Source organism: Tachyglossus aculeatus, chromosome 23, assembly GCF_015852505.1.
Source record: "Tachyglossus aculeatus isolate mTacAcu1 chromosome 23, mTacAcu1.pri, whole genome shotgun sequence".
Classification (NCBI taxonomy): Eukaryota; Metazoa; Chordata; class Mammalia; order Monotremata; family Tachyglossidae; genus Tachyglossus; species Tachyglossus aculeatus.
Window position 1 is genome coordinate 15,269,781 of NC_052088.1, and position 13,238 is coordinate 15,283,018.

Below are 13,238 nucleotides of genomic sequence, written 5' to 3' on the forward strand. Positions count from 1 at the left end.
GAGGGAACTGATAAGGAAGTTAAGTAACTTGTCCAAAATCTCTCAGCAGGTAAGTGCAGAACTGGGATTAGAACCCAGGTCTTCTGATTCCAGGCCCGAGCTCTTTCCGCTAGACTGTGCTAATTCCCTTAGTACAGTGCTCTGCCCGCAGTAAGCACTCAATAAATATGATTGATTTGATTGATTACCTGAGAAATGTTCAAGGGTCCATATCAGGAGTGACCCATTCCCCAGCAGGGACTTCCGCAAAACTGTCACGTCCTCGAGGACAGGGGTCACGTCTGTTAACCCTATTGTACTCTCCCAAGTGCTTAGTATACCGCTGAGCACATAAAGTAGGCGCTCAGTAAATATTCCTGCTGCTGATGATGGTGATGTTGGATGGGGCTCCATAGCCAACTGTAATTTTCGGCCCACAGTGGCCCGTGGCTCACTCAAAGCCTGCAGCACTTGAACATCAAGGCTCAGTCTTAGGTACAAACAGGTCTAGAGCCAGTTTTTAGCTATTCTGGGGATCCTGCTCAGGTGCCCTGAGAGGGGATTTCTGCAGAGCCTGGCATGGTTCCAAAAAGTGGCAACAAAAACTCCACATTTTTCCCTACTTCATTAGCAGGCCTCCAGGACCAGAGCCAGTGAGTTTTCAGTCAGCACGACGGGCCCTGGTTTAAGAGTCGATTGTCCTCGACTACCTGTTCGGCCACGGGCTTGCAACGTCAATGGACTAATCAGTCACTTCTCATGGCTTGAGTTTCTGTAGCTACAGATGAGATTCGTAAAAGCTAACACTCCATTCCGGGAGAGGCGTGCAATCAGACATAGCCTCGGAGCTGGTAACTGATGAGCCAATTGAAGGCCTAATTGGCAATGGGGACTCCCTCAAGAGAGCGGTTCTAAAATAGCAAATTCACATTCCGCGAATGGAATTTGCATATCTGGAGTTCAGACTGCCCTTCACTGCTCTTTTCAAGAATTGGCTCCTAGAAGAAACTCTCCATCACCTTCCCCTTCTTACCTCACCTCCCTTCTCTCCTTCTGCCTCCCAGCCCGCACAATCCGCTCCTCTGGTGCTAACCTTGTCACTGTGCCTCATTTTCACCTGTCCCACCGGTGACCCCTGGCCCACGTCCTACCTCTGGCCTGGAACATCTTCCCTCCTCAAATCCGCCAAACAATCACACTTCCCTCCTTCAAAGCTCTCCTGAAGGCTCACCTCCTCTAAGAGGCCTTCCCAGACTAAGCCCCCCTTTTTCCTCAGCTCCCCCTCCCCTCTACATCACCCTGACTTGCTCCCTATGCCCTACCCTCCTCTCCCCACCCCATAACACTTGTGTATATATGTACGTATCTATAATTTTACATATTTAGATTCCCCTTCCTGGGCTTAAGATGCCTCATCTGTCAAAAAGGGGATTCAGTACCTTTTCTCACTCTGACTTGGACTGTGAGCCCCACGTGGGATGGAGACTGTATCTGACCTGGTTAGTGCTTGGTACAGAGTAAGTGCTTAAATACCATTACTATTACTATTATTATTATTATTGTCATTCATTCATTCATTCAATCGTATTTATTAATAATAATAATAATAATGGCATTTGTTAAGCACTTACTATGTGCAAAGCACTGTTCTAAGCACTGGGGGCAGATACAAGGTGATCAGGTTGTCCCACGTGGGGCTCACAGTCTTCATCCTCATTTTACAGATGAGGGAACTGAGGCTCATAGAAGTTAAGTGACTTGCCCAAGGTCACCCAGCAGACATGTGGGGGAGCCGGGATTAGAACCCATGACCTCTGACTCCCAAGCCCGTGCTCTTTCCACAGAGCCAAGCTGCTTCTCTATTGAGTGCTTACTGGGTGCACAGCACTGTACTAAGTGCTTGGAAAGTACAATTCAGCAACAGAGACAATCCCTATCCAACAATGGACTCACAATCTAGATCCAGTCCTTTTCCACACAGGGACTTAGAATCTAAGAGGGAGGGAGGAAGGGCAAGTATCTTATCCCCATTTTACAGATGAGGAAACCAAGGCCCAAGTGACTTGCCCCAGGTCACACATCGGGATAGCAGCCGATCTGGCACTAAAACCCAGATTTCCTGACTCCCGAACCCACGTTCTTCCCATTCCAAAACGTTGGCTCTGCCCAGGCCCACTAGAGGAAAGGCCTCTAGGTTCCTAGCAGGTTCACAGCATGAAGCCTCACAGGGAGGAAGTTTCCTGGTGGCAGCTCTGCAATGGTAATGATTATAGTGGTGTTTGTTAAGAGTTTACTATGTGTTAAGCGCTGTACTGAGAGTTCTTGAAGATCCGAGCTAATCAGGGTAGACATAGTCCCCATCCCATACAGGGCGAGGGAGAGGGAGTGTGCTCTGCACACAGTAAGCGCTCAATAAATACGATTGATTGATTGATTGAGACCAGGATGACGAAAGCTGTCAGAATGCCGACAAGAAAGAGGTTGATCTGTCTGTTGGTCCAGCCTGCCTCTTGGGCTGCTCTTCTTGGAGTTTCCCTTTTTCACGTGATGGTTCTCACAGCCCAAGTGTGGCACCGTTCAGATTTATGGCAAGCCCTGTGATGAAGTCTTCCTCCTACACTGAGAAATATTCTCAGCCAAAGAGAATATAACCACCTCTACCTGGAAACCATTTCTGAGTTCATTCATTCATTCATTCATTCATTCAATCGTATTTATTGAGCGCTTACTGTGTGCAGAGCACTAGACTAAGCGCTTGGGAAGTACAAGTTGGCAACATATACAGACGGTCCCTACCCAACAGCAGGCTCACAGTCTAGAAGGGGGAGACAGACAACAAAACAAAACATGTGGACAGGTGTCAAGTCATCAGAACAAACAGAATTAAAGAGAAATGCACATCAATCAAATAAATAGAACAATAAATATGTACTATTGTAAGCTTTCAGGGCAGGATCATATCTACTTATTCTAGTTTGCTCTCCAAAGCCCTTAATACAGAGATCTGCAACAGTTGGTGCTCAATAAATATAAATCAATGATCAATTAGGGGGGAATACTGAGGAATTTCATACAGTGATCCATCAGCTGACGGATGAAGCAGGTTGGAAAAGAAAAAGTTCAAGACAGAGAAAAAGAGAAACAAAATGGAAACCTAATGGGATGACTTAGCATGCTCATAAATTGCATTTCTTAGAGACCCTGAATCACCTTTGATTTAATTTTGGAGGCCCGTGGCCCCCAGACTCTACTCCTACAACGGCTCCTCAGTGGACACTCGCATGGCTAATGGAAATCAGCTTGGGGCTCTGTGAAGTGCCAGCACAAACTGAAAAGAAATTCCAAGCTCAGAGAGTTCTCCAGACAATCCACTGCAGTCCGGCAAAGTTAAATGCAGTGCTGAAGCCCGGTACTGAAATCCATTAGCGTATTTCGTTTCTGCCTTTGGAATCTGTCCAAATTGCTGCTTTTACTGGTTCTCTGATGTTCACTGATTATAGAACTAATAATAACACTGATAATTGAAAATAACATAAGTACTTTTGGAATTTGCTGTCAAGAGTCATCGTGAAATTGAAAGAAAATCAAATCCACAATATAAGCCTTGTAAAGACAACTGCCTCTGATGAACACTTTTACAATCGGAATAAACTAGGTTAATGATAAAAAGTTCACAGGGGTTATAAAATGCATTGCATTAATAAAATGAACTGAAGAAAAACACTCTACACTTTCCAGCTGAAATAAATTTCATAAGGACGGTCATTTTATTAATTCCTCCAGGCTCTTGCTGAAGTTAATTTTTTTATCCCTGAACAAATACATGACAAGAACACGGTAGGAACACTAATCTGTTATCGTCAGTCAACTTCACCCGGAACTGCAAAAATGACTGTGTTCTGATGGAGTGGATTTTTCGGCAGTATAATGATAACGCTGCCCAGACTGTAATTTTAGGATTAGGGCTTTCGGCGCTGAATGAACATTATCCAGAGGCAGCGAACTGACACAGTAACTGCTTTCTGGCTTTGATTATAAGGCTACGTCGTTTCTGGCTTTCTGTAAAATTTGCACCGTGGATGGGATTCTGGTTTTTCCATCTAGATGGAGGAGTCAGGTGAGAGAAAGCTAAAATCTTCCATTTGCCCATTGTTTTGTGTGTAGCGGATGAATCATTTACTTCCTGCTCTATCAAAAAACTGCTGGCTCCTTTGAAATCCGGAGAGTGAAGCCACGGCATTCATTCATTCATTCAATCGTATTTATTGAGCGCTTACTGTGTGCAGAGCACTGTACTAAGCGCTTGGGAAGTACAAGTTGGCAACATATAAAGACGGTCCCTGCCCAACAGTGGGCTCACAGTCTAGAAGGGGGAGACAGGCAACAAAACAAAACATATTAACAAAATAAATAGAATATGTACAAACAAAATAGAGTAATAAATACGTACACAAAATGAGTATTGTAGAGGTCACTAAAATAAGCCCCAGCCCACCAGACTGTAGGCTCCTAGAGGGCAGGGATCATAACATAGAGAAGTAGCGTGGCTCTGTGGAAAGAGCCCGGGCTTGGGAGTTAGAGGTCGTGGGTTCCAATCCTGCCTCGGCCACTTGTCAGCTGTGTGACTTTGGGCAAGTCACTTAACTTCTCTGGGCCTCAGTTCCCTCATCTGTAAAATGGGGATTAAGACTGTGAGCCCCACGTGGGACAACCTGATTATCTTGTATCCTCCCAGCACTTAGAACGGTGCTTGGCACACAGTAAGCGCTTAACAAAAACTACCATTATTGTAACTACTAACTCTACTGCACTTTCCCAAGTGGTTAGTCCAGTGCTTTGCACTCAGTAGACTGTCATCTCCTTGTAGGCAGGGATCTGTCTATTAACCCTATCATCTTCTCCTAAGTGCCCAGTACATTGCTCCGCACTAGGGAGGCATTCAAAAAATACTACTGATTGATTGCCGGTAGACACATGAGCTTGCTCCGGCCCTGACTCTGACTGCACAGAGAGGACCATTATACCTCGTGGATTTCAGCGCGGCTCAGTGGAAAGAGCCCGGGCTTTGGAGTCAGAGGTCATGGGTTCAAATCCCGGCTCTGCCACTTGTCAGCTGTGTGACTTTGGGCAAGTCACTTCACTTCTCTGTGCCTCAGTTACCTCATCTGTAAAATGGGGATTAAGACTGTGAGCCCCCAATGAGACAACCTGATCACCTTGTAACCTCCCCAGCGCTTAGAACAGTGCTTTGCACATAGTAAGCACTTAATAAATGCCATCATTATTATTATTTCCCATCCCAGGGAACCGAGCTTGAACATGAGGGATGTGACGAGAAGCAGCGTGGCTCAGTGGAAAGAGCATGGGCTTTGGAGTCAGAGGTCATGGGTTCAAATCCCTACTCCGCCACTTGTCAGCTGTGTGACTTTGGGCCCTTCTCTGGGCCTCAGTTAACTCATCTGTAAAATGGGGATTAAGCCTGTGAGCCCCCGGTGGGACAACCTGATCACCTTATAACTTCCCCAGCGCTTAGAACAGTGCTTTGCACATAGTAAGCGCTAAATAAATGCTATCATTATTAATAACTTGTCACGGTATGCAGAGAAGCAGCAGGGTTAAGTGGATATAGAGCACAGCCCTGGAAGTCAGAAGGTCCTAAATTCCTGGCCCCACCACTTGTCTGCTCTGTGACCCTGGGCAAGTCACTTAAATTCATATGTTGTCGACTTGTACTTCCTAAGCGCTTAGTCCAGTGCTCTGCACACAGTAAGTGCTCAATAAATACGATTGAATGAATGAATTCTCTGTGCCTCAGTTACCTCATCTGTAAAATGGGGATTAAGACTGTAAGCCCCATGCAGGACAGGGACTTGCTTGTATTCACCCCGGTTTAGTACACTGCTTTGCACATAGTAAGTGCTTAACAAATACCATCACTATTATTATTATTACTCTTACATACCTCAGTATCTCCCCAGTAAATCAACAGTCCTTAGAGAGCACCTTCTTGATGCAGACTGCTCTTCTAAGTAATTGGGAGATTACAATAGATGGAGGAAGCACAGTTCCTGCCCACAGGCACTTCTACTCTAATGCCAGGAGAGCCCCTCCCTTGAGGCCTTAGGAGATCCATGGAAAAAGCCTAATATTGGGTGCTCAGAGAAGGACCTGGAGAAGCAGGAGGGAAGGGCGAGTCCCCACATATGAGGTGCCCCCAATCTCTTCTAGGGTTCAGCCTCTGGACTGTAAGCTCCTTGTGGGCAGGGATTGTGGCTACCAAGCTCTTAGTACAGTACTCTGCACACAGTAAAGCACTCAATAATACGACTGAACGAACGAATGAAGATTCCCTTCCCTTCGGCCCACCCCGTTCAAGCAGTGCCCGTCCCTTACTTCTGCTTAATCCTGGCTTTCAGAGCCGGGGCTGGCTAAGGCCACCTGATGGGTTTGGGTTTTCTTTTCCCCTGTCATTTGAGACTTTCAAAAGTTCCGTTGGACTGCTGTATCTTTTTTTTTTAACCTGTTCAGAAGTAATAAGGAACCCAAGATGTTATCCATATTTCAGTCCTGCCAACTAATTTAAAATAAAATAAGAGGGGGCCGGCAGAATATTTACCTCCCTGTAAACTCTCCCTCAGCCCTGCCCGGACTTGCACGAAGGGGGGCCAGATGTCCAGTTTCATAGTGAACCATTCGTTTTTCACCTGGTCAGTCCCCCGTCGGATACCGATGCAGGACGCTTTTATAGCCAGTGTTTTTAATTTTCAGCATCCAACCAGCACTGAGTCCTGATCAGCTGCCCCAGGGGTACTCCCCCTGTAAAGTGTAAGCTCACCGTGGGCAGGGAAAAGGCCTACCAATTCTATTGTACTGTATTTCCCAAGCCCTTAGCACAGTGCTCTTTTCAATAAAAGCCATTGATTGATTGATTAATGGGAGTAAGTGGGGCAGAAGGGTGAGGGTCATCCCCTAACCCCTGGGAGAATTTTTTTTTTAAATCATGCTAGGCACCACACTAAGCACTGAAATAAATAGATGATAATCAGGTCGGACATAGTTCCTGTCCCACATGGGGCTCAGAGTCTGAGAAGAAGGAAGGAGGATTTAATCCCTATTTTACTAACTGAGGCACAGAGAAGCTAAGTCACTTACCCAGTGGCACACGTCAAAGAAATGGCTTAGAAGACAGGTATTATGGCTCATGATCTTGCCACAAGGCCAGCGTCCTTCCATAAGACATCAGCTATGCCATCATCACCTCGCTTCTCTCCTTCTACAACCCAACCCGCACACTTCGCTCCTCTACTGGGAAGCAGCATGGCCTAGTGGCAAGACCACGGGCTTGGGAGTCAGAGGATGTGGGATTTTTGTCAGAGTATTTTTGCCAAGCCATGTTACTGTGATAAGAGAAACAGCTGCCAAAAAGTTGCAGGGAGTCCTTCCATGAGCCAACATCCTTCCAACAACCGAAAGCACCAACTTTTCCCTTCTCTTCCCGGATTCTAAATTGTTTCCAAGAAGCCCGCTGGGATGCCTGCGTGGATTAAACTGAAAATTGAAAACCCATAAACGTGCAGCAGCTGATCACACTAGTATGAAAAAGAAGCATGAACGTTGTTTACAATACAGTTTGTGATAGCTTTTGGAGCCTGCGAGAACGACGGGGACATCTTGTTAAGCTGAGAAGCAGCATGGCCTAGTGGATAGCGCAACGGGCCTGGGACTCAGGAGGACCTGGGTTCTAATCCCGACCTGGCCACTTATCTGAGGTGTGACCCTGGACAAGTCACTTGACTTCTCTGCGCCTCAGTTACCTCATCTGAAAAATGGGGATTAATGATAATAACGGCATTTATTAAGTGCTTACTAGGTGCAAAGCACTGCTCTAAGCGCTGGGGAGGTTACAAGGTGATCAGGTTGTCCCACGGGGGCTCACAGTCTTAATCCCCATTTTACAGATGAGGGAACCGAGGCATAGAGATGTTGTGACTTGCTCAAAGTCACACAGCTGACCATTGGCGGAGTCGGGATTTGAACCCATGACCTCTGACTCCAAAGCCCGTGCTCTTTCCATCTGTGTCCAACTTGCTTAGCTTGTATCTGCCCCAGCGCGTAGAACGATGCCTGGCATGGAGTTAACACGTAACAAGTGCTAAAACACACACAAATGACTGACCAAAGTAACTTGTAAATTCGTTGTTGGCAGGGAAAAATCTACCAACCCTGTTGTGCTCTCCCAAGCACTTCGTACAATGCTCTGCATTCAGTAAATACCACTGATTGATTAATTGATCGGTGGATGGGGTCCTCTGGGTCACAGACCTGGGTTCCTTCTGGCAGACCCAGTTCTCAAAGGGTCAGGGAATAAATCAAAGAGCGAACCAACTAAGTCTTTAGGAAGTGAGAAGCCCATTCTAATCAGCTGCTAATTATTTTAATGGACACTCCATGAGGGGTGAAGTTCTCTTGGTGGGGGGCTACCTCGTGCACACCCCCCCCCCCCACCCAGCTAGCAATGGGATCCCTGCCAATAAAAGGTAAACACTCCTCCTAGCTGTGCATTCAGTAAATAATAATAATAATGATGATGATGGTATTTGTTAAGCGCTTACTATGTGCAAATAGAGTACTCTGTACTCTATTTATTTATTTATTTATTTTACTTGTACATATCTATTCTATTTATTTTATTTTGTTAGTATGTTTGGGTTTGTTCTCTGTCTCCCTCTTTTAGACTGTGAGCCCACTGTTGGGTAGGGACTGTCTCTATACCAAGCGCTTAGTACAGTGCTCTGCACACAGTAAGTGCTCAATAAATATGATTGATTGATTGATTGCAAAGCACTGTTCTAAGCGCTGGGGGAATACCGGCTGATCAGGTTGTCCCACGTGGGGCTCACAATCTGAATCCCCATTTTACAGATGAGGTAACTGAGGTCCAGAGAAGTTAAGTGACTTGCCCAAAGTCACACAGCTGACAGCTGGCGGAACTGGGATACCACTGATTGATTAATTGATCGGTGGATGGGGGTCCTCTGGGTCACAGACCTGGGTTCCTTCTGGCAGACCCAGTTCTCAAAGGGGCAGGGAATAAATCGAAGAGCGAACCAACCGTGCTAAGTCTTTAGGAAGTGAGAAGCCCATTCTAATGAGCTGCTAATTATTTTATTTCTAATAATATTTAATATAATATTTATAAATATGATTTTATTTAAAAGAATTATTTTATTCTCTTGGTGGGGGGCTACCTCGTGCACCCCCCCCAGCTAGCAGTGGGATCCCTGCCAATAAAAGGTAAACTCACTCCTCCTAGCTCTGGGCTCAGCCAGCTCCTGAGGAAAGGAAAGAGTTCCCATCCCTTACCTAGCCCCACAAAGGGCAGCTAGGGAAGCAGCTGAAAAGCGCACGGGTTTGGGAGTCAGAGGACGTGGATTCGAATCCCGGCTCTGCCGCACGTCTGCTGTGTGACCTTGAGCGAGTCACTTCATTTCTCTGGGCCTCAGTCCCTTCATCTGCAAAATGGGGATTAAGACTGGGAACCCCATGTCGGACAGGGACTGTGACCCCCCTGATTACCTCGTATCTACCTCGGTGTTTCGAAGAGTGCTTGGCACAAAGTAAATACTTAGCGGAGACTGTGAGCCCACTGTTGGGTAGGGACTGTCTCTATATGTTGCCAACTTGTACTTCCCAAGCGCTTAGTACAGTGCTCTGCACATAGTAAGCACTCAATAAATACGATTGATTGATTGATTGATCACAATGATTATTATTTCTTCTTTCTATTTGTGCAGTTTTATACCGGGTAGTCTGGTTTCCAGCTGGCCTGCCTCCCATTCATTCATTCATTCATTCAATCGTATTTATTGAGCACTTACTGTGTGCAGAGCACTGTACTAAGCGCTTGGGAAGTACAAGTTGATCTGGGATCAATATTAGAAGTGAGGCATCTCTGTCCGGATTTTAGGTTGTAAGCTAGACTTCTGACGGCCCTGAGAGGGGAACATGGTGGCTCTGGAACCAGGTTGGGGTGATACTTTGGGGCCGGCCAATTGGGGGCTTCCACTAAATAGTCCCTGTGACTTTATCACATCACGCTGGTGTAAACCAGACTAGACTGTAAGCTCGTTGCCTAATAATAATAATGTTGGTATTTGTTAAGCGCTTACTATGTGCCAAGCACTGTTCTAAGCGCTGGGGTAGATACATGGTAATCAGGTTGTCCCACGTGAGGCTCACAGTCTTCACTCCCATTTTACAGATGAGGGATCTGAGGCCCAGAGAAGTGAAGTGACTTCTCCAAGGTCACACAGCTGACAAGTGGCGGAGCCGGGATTAGAACCCACGACCTCCGGCTCCCCAGTCTGTGCTCTTTCCACTGAGCCACGCTGCTTCTCTAGACTGCGAGCTCGCTGTGGGCAGGGAATATGTTTGATTGATTGATTGATTGATTGATTGATTCATTCATTCATTCAATCGTATTTACCGAGCACTTACTGTGTGCAGAGCACTGTACTAAGCGCTTGGGAAATCCAAGTCGACAACATATAGAGACGGTCCCTACCCAATAACAGGCTCACAGTCTAGAAGGGGGAGACAGACAACAAAACAAAACATGGAGACAGGTGTCAAAATCGTCAGAATAAATAGAATTAAAGCTTTATGCACATCATTAACAAAATAAATAGAATAGTAAATATGTACAAGAAAAATAGAGTAATAAATCTGTACAAATATATATACGAGTGCTGCGGGGAGGGGAAGGAGGCAGGGCGGGGGGGATGGGGAGCAGGTTTGATGTTTGATGTTATATTGTACTCACCTAAGTGCTTAGCACAATGACTAAAATAAATAAATAAATAAATATAAATAAATAAAAATAAATAAATACACAGTAAATAAATACATATGATGTAAATAAATACGATTATTATTATGATGATAACCTCATGATATCCAGTGAGCACCCCGGCTGGGCAGTGAGCAAACACATATGTAGATTGTGAGCTCCCTGAGGGACACGAACCTTGTCTAATTCCCACCTCTAGACTCTGTGCCGGTGTTTAGTACAGTGCTTAGCAACCAGTAGGTGCTTAGCACACACTCTACCTACTTCATCCACTTCAGGCAGGGAAGGAAGACATGTGTAGTTAACTCGATGGACAAAAGACCAGAAGTTCAACAGCACTTCACTGTGCCTCCTAAATCGATATTTATGGAGACGAGAAGTCACCTGTTTGAAAAGCCATTTTCACTGGGAAGCAGTTCACACAGAATCATCATCATAATAATAATGATGATGATGGCATTTATTGAGCGCTTACTAAGTGCAAAGCACTGTTCTAAGCGCTGGGGAGGTTGCAAGGTGATCAGGTTGTCCCACGGGGGGCACACAGTCTTCATCCCCATTTTACAGATGAGGGAACTGAGGCACAGAGAAGTTAAGTGACTTGCTCAAAGTCACACAGCTGACAGTTGGCAGAGCCGGGATTTGAACCCATGACCTCTGACTCCAAAGCCCGGGCTCTGTCCACTGAGCCATGCTGCTTCTCATGCATCAGAGAGGAATAATAATAATAATGAAGATAGTATTTGTTAAGCACTTACTATCTGCCAAGCACTGTTCTAAGCACTGGGGTAGATACAAGGTGATCAGGTTGTCCCACGTGGGGCTCACAGTCTTAATCCCCATTTTCCAGATGAGGTAACTGAGGCCCAGAGAAGTGAAATGACTTGCCCAAGGTCACACAGCAGACAAGTGGCAGAGCCAGGATTAGAACCCACATCCTCAGACTCCCAAGCCCGGGCTCTTGCCACTAGGCCATGCCTTCCTCCCAACTACAAGAAAAGTGGACTTGGAAATTATCCCGTTGTTTCTTCCAAGGAGCAACTTGGAGAACCCTACGCTCCTTGTGGTTAGGGAACGTGTCTACCAACTCTGTTATACTGTACTCTCCCAGGCGCTTAGTACAGTGCTCTGTGTACAGCGTGGCTCAGTGGAAAGAGCCCGGGCTTTGGAGTCAGAGGTCATAGGTTCAAATCCCGGCTCCGCCAATTATCAGCTGTGTGACTTTGGGCAAGTCACGTAACTTCTCTGTGCCTCAGTTACCTCATCTGGAAAATGGGGATTAAGATTGTGAGCCCCCCATGGGACAACCAGATCATCTTGTAACCTCCCCAGCGCTTTGAACAGTTCCCTCATCTGTAAAATGGGGATTAAGACTTGTGAGCTCCACGTGGGACAACCTGATTACCTTGTAACCTCCCCAGCTCTTAGAACAGTGCTTTGCACATAGTAAGCACTTAATAAATACCATTATTATTATTATTGCACATAGTAAGTGCTTAATAAATGCCATTATTATTATTATTATTATTATTATTGCTATTATTATTATTACCTCATCTGTAAAATGGGGATTAAGATTACGAGCCCCCCCCCATGGGACAACCTGATCACCTTGTAACCTCCCCAGCGCTTAGAACAGTGCTTTGCACATAGTAAGCGCTTAATAAATGCCATTATCATTATTATTATTACAGTGCTCTGCATACAGTAATCAATACCACTGATTACTTGCACTGAAAACCATCGAGATGGGGTCCACCCAGTCGGTCTGTACCGGTTAAGTCTCTTTACCGAATTAGAAAGGGACTATTTGGGATTAAATATATTTTCCAGTCATTTAGCCTACTCGGTCTTACAAGCACATAATTAATAATAATAATGATGGCATTTAATAAGCGCTTACTATGTGCAAAGCACCATTCTAAGCGCTGGGAAGGTTTCAACTTGTACTTCCCAAGCGCTTAGTACAATGCTCTGCACACAGTAAGCGCTCAATAAATACGATTGATTGATTGCAAGGTGATCAGGTTGTCCCACGGGGGGCTCACAGTCTTAATCCCCATTTTCCAGATGAGGGAACTGAGGCCCACAGAGAAGTTAATTAATGTTGCTGCTTGACTGGCTGCTCCCTGAAAGAACTATATGCCAAACAAAACGTTGGGACGGTTGCTTAATTTTTCATCTCGTGATTGACAAAGAATGGCTCACTAAGGTAATGAACAGCCCCGGTCTATGACTTTTGCAAAACAGGAAAACGACCACGAATGGTAAGATTGGATCCGAGAGGATTGGGATTGTCCCTGCAATTTATGATTCCTGGGTAATATACCGATCATTTGCATACTAATTGCTAGGGGAGCAGCCAAATGACTTTAATTCAGCAATGAGTCTACAGTCTAAGCAGAAAGTC